Source organism: Polyodon spathula, chromosome 8 (assembly GCF_017654505.1).
Source record: "Polyodon spathula isolate WHYD16114869_AA chromosome 8, ASM1765450v1, whole genome shotgun sequence".
Classification (NCBI taxonomy): domain Eukaryota; kingdom Metazoa; phylum Chordata; class Actinopteri; order Acipenseriformes; family Polyodontidae; genus Polyodon; species Polyodon spathula.
Genome location: NC_054541.1, coordinates 47236840 through 47244985, shown reverse-complemented (window position 1 = coordinate 47244985; position 8146 = coordinate 47236840). Strand labels below are relative to the sequence as shown.

The following is an 8146-nucleotide window of genomic DNA, read 5'->3' as shown; positions in this document are numbered from 1 at the left end:
CTGTATGCATACATTGCATTTGTGTATTTCCTATTTCTTTGTGGAAAGGATTATCTATTCAAATAAATCTTGCTTGTCAAATTCCAGGTAAACTTGTGTAATACATTATTATCACATGTTGAACTATCTGCTATTTATCTAATCTGAGTCTCATGTGACAGCTTATCATACAACACTATTAAAATAAAGACAGTACCTGCTTGTGCAAAGACCTGCTCACCTAAAAAGAGAAAAAACAAAACAAAACAATGATCACTATTGCTCTGGAATTACCAATGCAATTTTTACTTGCTGTTTATTTGCAAAAAAATATTAATAATACACACTCCATGAACGCAATCATAAAGAAATGGACCCGGTAACTTATTTATACTAAATTTAAACTACTGCCCTGCTTTTTCCTGCAGTGTTTGCTTGTTTTTCTAAAGAAATGAAACACAGCTTGCAGCGAAAACAATAAGAAAAGCATTTGAATCCTTGAAATACCTTCCAAATTCCTCTTTGAAATGAGATTTGCTGGGTAGACATAGTGTTTTTTTTCCATTAAATGATACATTTTAACGTATTCCATCTTTAAAATGAACAGAAGTGGTGTAATTACATTGAGCTGAGGCTGTAAAAGAGGTAAAGGAGATTGTCAACTTACCCCAACAAAGCAGCACAACACTAAGGATCAGGTTACAATACATAGTGAATTTTACTTAACAATCCTATAAAAAATAAACAAGAAAAGCAATAATTCAGCATCTTCTCGGGAAAGTGGTCAGTTTGAGACATACAACATCTCATCTAGGGAAGGGTACAGTACATATCTGGGATGCATGATAAGGCAGACTGATCACTGAGATCAATTGTGCATTCCTTTTATACACCATGCACCTTCTATTAGTTTAATGGTTTGATGGATTTACACTGCATGTATGTTTTAAAGGGAAGAGTTTGGCAAATATGTTTAATAATCAGATAGTGGAAGAGAAACAGTGGTTTTATCCTTATACAATGTATGTATCATATGCATCTTACATTGATTTCTAAACAAGAACAGAAGCCAGGAGAACCAAGCCAACTGCATTTACCTTTTACAGCACCATCGACCCTTTTCATTATATATATACACTGCTGTGCAGAAGTCTTAGACATGTTGCATTATTCTACTCTGATGCACAATGAGCATCAACGATTTACTCAAAGCCTCCACTAGTGTTTTCTACAATTATAACAACCTTGACTTGCATAAAGAAGGAAAAACACTGAGTGAAACAAAAAACATGACTTGATTTTCAAGGTGTGGTATCTGAAGCATAATCAACAAGTACAGAGAAACATCATCTGTAATTGACAAACCCAGGACTGGAAGACCCAAAAAGCTGTTTAACAAGGATGAGCAATACTTGCTTAAGAAATAGAAAGAAGACAAGCACTGAATTGACAACAGAACTGGCAGAAGACACAGGTATCATTGTCCATCAAATCAACAGTACGAAGGTCACTCTTGAAATCAGGACTTAAAGGATGTGTTGCAGTAAGAATACCTCTGTTATGAAAGGGGAACATGACTAAAAGGCTACAATATGCACAAGAACACAGAAATTGGACTATGAAACAATGGTCAAAGGTGCTTTGGATTGTTGATGGATGGACAAATGGACATGACACACATCCAACAATACAGTTTTGTTGGGTGCTACCATTACATCTGGCATTTACACGAACAGCCTATGTTTAAAATAGAGGTTATCCATATTTTCATCTGCCCAAAGAATCATAACTTCAGATTAATAGTAATTTAGATGATAATTCTTGAAGCCTACTCATTAAAATACATTTGAACATGCTCATTAGTCTATATTTATCTGAGACCTCAGGATTATTTATCTGTTGCACGGTTATCTAACCATAAGCCATTTTTATTGTATCAGACTAATGGTACAATAAGAAGAGCTTTGGTAGCAAGTAATTTTCAAACGAAACGTGTTCATTAAATCAATCCAGTAATGCTTAGAAATTTAGTCGATGAGGTCATTAATGAACGCATTTCCCATTAACAAGCTTAATTTTCGCAGGTCATGGACATCACTTCCTGTCTCAATGACTAAATAATGGGAACTCGTTAATCAAAATGCATGTTAATGAGATCAAGAAAAATGAATGGAAGCATAATTCGCTGTTATGGAAACTACGAGAGTACTGGGAGACGACTCTCCCACAAGAGAGCAGCAGCCAAATGGAAATAAAAAATAATGAGAATATCTATTTTGTGCATAATTTGCAAACTTTATTTAAAATTGTGCATTTTGTCATGTAGAATATACATTTATTTAGATAGATGACGGAAGTTCCTCCTCCCTCTCTGGCTCTGGGAGCGACGACAATGGCTCACCCCTCTCTGGCTCTCAGGAAGGCGTCTCACCCCTCTCTGGCTCTCGGGAAGGCAGCTCACCCCTCTCTGGCTCTCGGGAAGGCGGCTCACCCCTCTCTGGCTCTCGGGAAGGCGGCTCACCCCTCTCTGGCTCTCGGGAAGGCGGCTCACCCCTCTCTGGCTCTCGGGAAGGCGGCTCACCCCTCTCTGGCTCTCGGGAAGGCGGCTCACCCCTCTCTGGCTCTCGGGAAGGCGGCTCACCCCTCTTTATTGGAGTGACCGGGGCATCTCCCATGTCTACTGCCAGGTAATTAACCACCATGAGGGCAACCTCTGGGAAGGACGCTGGGTGGTGTTGTTCCTCCCATTTTTCCCCACCTCTCCCCAACTCTACGCCATAGCGTGTTGATAACTATGGGGAGATCGTGGACGAGGTCTGCCTCAAGGTGCATCAACCAGTCCCAGATCTCCTGGGATGGTGGTGAAGGTGGTGGTGCTGGAGGTAGTGGGGTGGCCCCTGATGCCCAGGTTGAACACTGCACCTCTTCCTGGGCCTGGTTGTAGGGGCATCCTGCCCAGTTGTGGCTGTCCTCCTCACACTGGCCACACCAGTTTGCCGGTGGCACGTCTGGGCAGGACCGCCAACAATGGTCCTCCTTCCCGCACCAGGAACACCAGGCGAAGAGGCTGGCCGGGTCCTCCAGCGGTGGCTGCAGCAGCTTACATTTCTTCAGCTGCTGCTTTTCCTGCCTTTGCCGCTGTCTGCTCTTCTTTCCCATAATCCAAAAAAAAAAAAAAAAAACAATACTGCTCTGAGCCTCTAGGTGGCGCTATCCCACTTCTGGATAGAGGCCCAGAGACAGTCTGCAGTTCAAAAAAATACTAATTTTATTATAAATAAACAAAAATAAAGGGCAAGGGCAAAACAAAAAATCTTTAAACACAAATAGAAAAACAACAAAACTTACAAAAAAAAATAAGGTTTCCAGGCTGGGCAATGCCTTCACAAACATACAAACATACAAACATACAAACATACAAACATACAAACATACAAACATACAAACATACAAACAAAACACCAACCTGCTTCCTCAACTCCCTCCTCCCAAATGAGAAGCAGAGGCCTCCTTTTATGTCAGGTGGCATCATCTAATCAACCCCAGCCACCTGAACACAATGAACCCAGGCAGGTAGGGGAATTTAACCCCATCCCTGCCAATTTCTAAAGGGCAAAGCTGTGCTCTGCCACAACATCTCATTCATAACCAAGTTTAGAAAAGGCTAAAATATTTCATAACTACAATTATTGAATTATCAAGGTAGTATGTAAGAAATTAACCCTGGTCCTGTTCACTCTCTCTCTGTATTGTCGATGTCACAGACGCAGTCTGAAAGTGCAAATATAATCTCAAAGTGCTAATATAATTAAAATATACATAGTGAACAGTGTGGCACACAGTTAAAATATACAAAGTTATGAATGTAAAGGTTGTTTAAATATTTATATTTGTTTATATATGTTTGTGTTTGTAAATGATCAAATAATAAGGAAAACCAATAAAGAGTAACTCAGTCTATAGAGAGGAATGTAAATATATAATCAAGACGGCCCTCCATCTGTGTCATGACATTAATATTTGTTTTAAAGGCAGCACAGTTAAATATTTGCCTTAAATAATCTGGTTTTTAAAAGTAACAATTCTATTTATTTTCTTCTGCTGTCCAACTCCTCCACTCACTGCCCTCTCCAAAGTATAAAAGGTAACAGATAGTTGTAGGTTTGTTGCCTGTGCTTTTTCTTTACATTTGGTACTAAGATGAATCTGAGAAGACAGACAATTAGTACCATTCTGACATGATATTTACACAAGGTCAGGATGAAGGACAGACTTGTCAAGTTTATTACGATTGACCCAATGTGACTTATTCAATAAAGAAACGTTAATTAAAAAATAAATTAAAAAAAGTACTCACCTCAGTTAAACTCTCCTCTTTCAAACATTGTTGGCTAAACAGTAGATCTATTTCTTTAACAAGTATGCCTCATACCAATGTTTCCTTGTTAGTATTTCCTTGTGATATTCTCTAGAAATGACAGTCTGTACCGTACCTAAATGGCATATCTGATAATTATAGTAAAAAATGTATTACCATGAAGATACTAACCAACATGCCAAACTCACTGAATGCAACCCCTGTTAAATACTGGGAAGCAGGCAGTACTTTAAAGTATTATCTTGATCTTAAAACAAAGGATATTGTACGGGTGTGTTACTGTTCAAGCACTGCCCTCATCACTGCTGCCTTCAACTATTTAGGGACCTTCTTGTACCTGTTTTCATGAATTCATAGGTGGTAATGAATGCTTGCTTACTTAAAATAAGTAAAATGGTCCCTAATTTAGTTGCACACAATTGCTTTGTAGTTTTCAATTGTGTTTTTTTGTCTTCTTGCTTCTCAAATTACAGCAGAATGATATGCATCCTTAGTTCAGTCTCCCTTATTGTTATACAACCTTGAGCAGGCAGTGGGGGGTCCCAGCAAATGCTGAGAAGAGAAGGAGTGCTGCCCCACTCCCTAACAAGTGTAGGGAAGTTAGGGTCCTTCTGCATTGTACAGTGAAATAAATCCAGATTACTCCCCACCTGGGTTATTAAGGCTGAACCACTGTCTCAAAATGGATGTGTTCTCCACCACACACGCTCATTACAGTAAACCATCACTGTTGACTTTTACATAGCCAGTGCTGGACTATGCTAGGTCAATTTATACAGAGTGCTCTCTCTCTCTCTCTCTCTCTCTCTCTCTCTCTCTCTCTCTCTCTCTCTCTCTCTCTCTATATATATATATATATATATATATATATATATAGATAGAGAGAGAGAGGAGAGAGAGAGAGAGAGAGAGAGAGAGAGAGAGAGAGCACTCTGTATAAACTGACCTATCATAGTGTTGCAGCCAACAATGACCTTGAATAAATTATTAAAATAATCCACTCTTTGCTCAGTCATGCTGCACCCTCTGTTGTAATCTCAGTTCTCTTTCCATTCGAAAATAGCCATCAACTAATGGGTATCGCCGTCAGGTGATAGGATTATGCTGAGTTTAATATAAAAGCTGCCTTTAGGCCTCCATAGCTCTGATGTCAGCGCCCTGCCCCACGGGTGCTGAATGACTATGCAGAGCATAGGAAGCCCAGCCTCTTTTGCATTCAGCTGCTGATCAGGAGTGAGTGTAATGTATTTGTTCTACAACACTCTGATTATTAAAAAAGAAAAAAGAAAATTCAGTGTTTGCACCCTCCGTGGCCTTAATTGTGCACGGGAAGCTGGCGGCTGCCCCTTCCCTGGGTTTATCTCACTGAAGACCTGGTTACGCTCACTGAGTGTGGAGCACAATTCACCAGATTTTGTGCCCGCCTTTAGCTCTCATATTCAGCGTGCCGGCTGGCACTGCCCCTTAAGAACTCGGCTGAGTCGCTTATTCGAGCTTCTCGCACTTTTCAGCTTGCTGACTTTTTGAGTCTGTCTCGCTTACTATTATTATTTATTACTTTGAGAGCTTATTGTTATAACCTGTATATTTTATTACTTGTCCTAAGATTTGTTTTTCTTTCTTTCGGAGAGAAACACGAGGCGTGTGTGTGTTGGCCTTGGGCCAGACGGAACACTACAGCAGCGATCTATTTAGATCATAGCTTGATAGACACTCAGCAGCGGTCTTTATTAGACCATAGCCTGCTCCAGACACTAACTATACACTGAGTTTTCCATGTGTGTTGGCTTAGATCTCCCGATCTAAATTTTAATCTGGTTTTCTGAGGGATTATTTCCCAAGTGTGTCTCACCACACCACGCAGTGACATGCGGATCTGAGCACTCTCATGCAAACCCGTGCACATCCGTGCCGGTGCACACCATGCATATAGGACACATTCGTGCCATGCACCCCGTGCACACCTGTGCTCTGCGCACACCTGTGCCCGTGCACACCATGCCTGTGCACCCCGTGCATACCTGTGCTCCGTACAACCCGTGCACACCTGTGCCCGTGCACCCCGTGTTTATCCTTGCACCTCCCTGTAGCCATGCACATCCGTGCCCGTGCACCCCTGCACACATGTGCCCTGTCCACAACCATGCCCGTGAACCCCGTGCATACCCGTGCACTTCCATGCCTCTGCACATCTGTGGCTTGTTCGCTCTCCGTGCACATCAATACCCATGCGCCCACGCATCCGAGCACCCTGTGCATTCATCGGTGCACATCTGTTCTGTGCCCGTGCACTTATCATGCACCCCGTGCGCACACCCACTCCTGTGCCCTGTGCACATTTGTACCTGCCGTGCAACCCAGGCAAGTGCTGTGTGCTATGTCGGGTTTCCATGAATGCAGCTTTTGTAGCCGAAAAATGCCCCCAGAGGACCTGCATGAATTCTGTGTTTCATGCCTGGGTCCAGAACATACTGCTTTGGCTCTGTTCGACACAGCATTCTGCGCTATCTGCGGGAAGTTCCAGAGGCAGGTCCTAAAGGCTAGAGCCAACAGGGCAGTGGGGCTGGGATCTCCTTCTAGCAGGGGATCTCATTGTGAGTCTGTTCCCCCTTCAGGTGGTACAGCATCATCTCCTGCAACTATCCAAGTCACCCTCCCTGTCTCTCAGGCGACGCTCATGCTCACCTACCTTGAACGTGGGGAAGCTTCGGCGCTCCCTTCCTAAGGAGCGTTCACCTCCCGTGCAGAAGTGTGCACGCCCAGGTCCCCAAGGGACAAACAGCCTAGTGGGTCTCGGCCCTCACGGACCAGATTGGTCATTTTATGGAGGTGTTGATGGGACAACAGTCACTCAACAGTCACTTTCTGACTGTTGAGTCTGAGATTGAGCCTGAGTTTGAGACTGAGGCCATCTCAACTATGAAGAGGACATCCTCTCTCTGCAGGCATCTGGTGACAACGAGCTTGTGCAGGAGGGACCTTCTTTCTGCTGTACTCTTTGAGCACACTCTCCAGCGTTACCCATGTGGTAAGAGTATCCCGGTACGATATCGTACTGTTAAATACCCTCTGTTCATAGAACAGTGTTAGGGCATATGTCGCTTCAGTAGCCCTTGTGGCCTGAAGAAAAAGAGGCTGGGCTTCCTACCCTCTGCATAATTATACAGCCCCGAGGGGCGGGGCACTAACGTCAGAGCTATGGAGGCCTAAAGGCAGCTTTTATATCAAACTCAGCATAATCCTATCACCTGACAGCGATACCCGTTAATTGATGGCTATTTTCTCTTTCAGAGAACCGGGTTTGCACCTGCAATCTTACGTTAGTTTCTTTCAAGGTAATTCTGTACTTTCTATGGCTTCTTGAAGTTAAAAAAATCCTTTCCTTTCATTGAGACCCCATAGCTTCTTTAATTTCCAGTAAACTCAAAAGATGTTGCTTTGTGCAGTGTATCATAGTGACGTTGTATGGTATAATCTTTCATAACTGCAACCGTTGTACTGCAAACCAGCCATATTGGCATGGATGTTGTTATGGGACAAAAGGTACTTTTACACTTCTTTGCAGTGTGTCAAATAATAATTTGGAATTCTGCCCTTACAGGTAGAATCCATTAGGTGAAAAAAAAACCAGTTGCAACCTTTTATTTACATTGCACTCAATCACTCACTGTGCAGCATAGTTCTGGTCAATACAGTTCTGCTTTAAGCTGAAATTCCTTCCTCATGAATTGTTCAAGGTCAGGCTTTCACACCATGCCTGTCTGTAAGCTTTGTGCCCCCATGTGGTAC

General features: G+C 42.5%; 1 long non-coding RNA gene across 1 annotated transcript in view; it reads right to left on the bottom strand.

Annotated features, from left to right (window-relative positions):
- LOC121320141 overlaps nt 1-712 on the bottom strand; it is a 1356-nt gene extending 644 nt beyond the window's left edge. Inside the window, exons 1-2 of the long non-coding RNA XR_005950795.1 lie at nt 647-712; nt 197-220 (exon numbers count right to left, since the gene is read on the bottom strand). This is a non-coding gene — a long non-coding RNA (uncharacterized LOC121320141). The remainder of the gene's footprint in view (nt 1-196; nt 221-646) is intronic.
- Between the last annotated feature and the right edge of the window lie 7434 nt (nt 713-8146).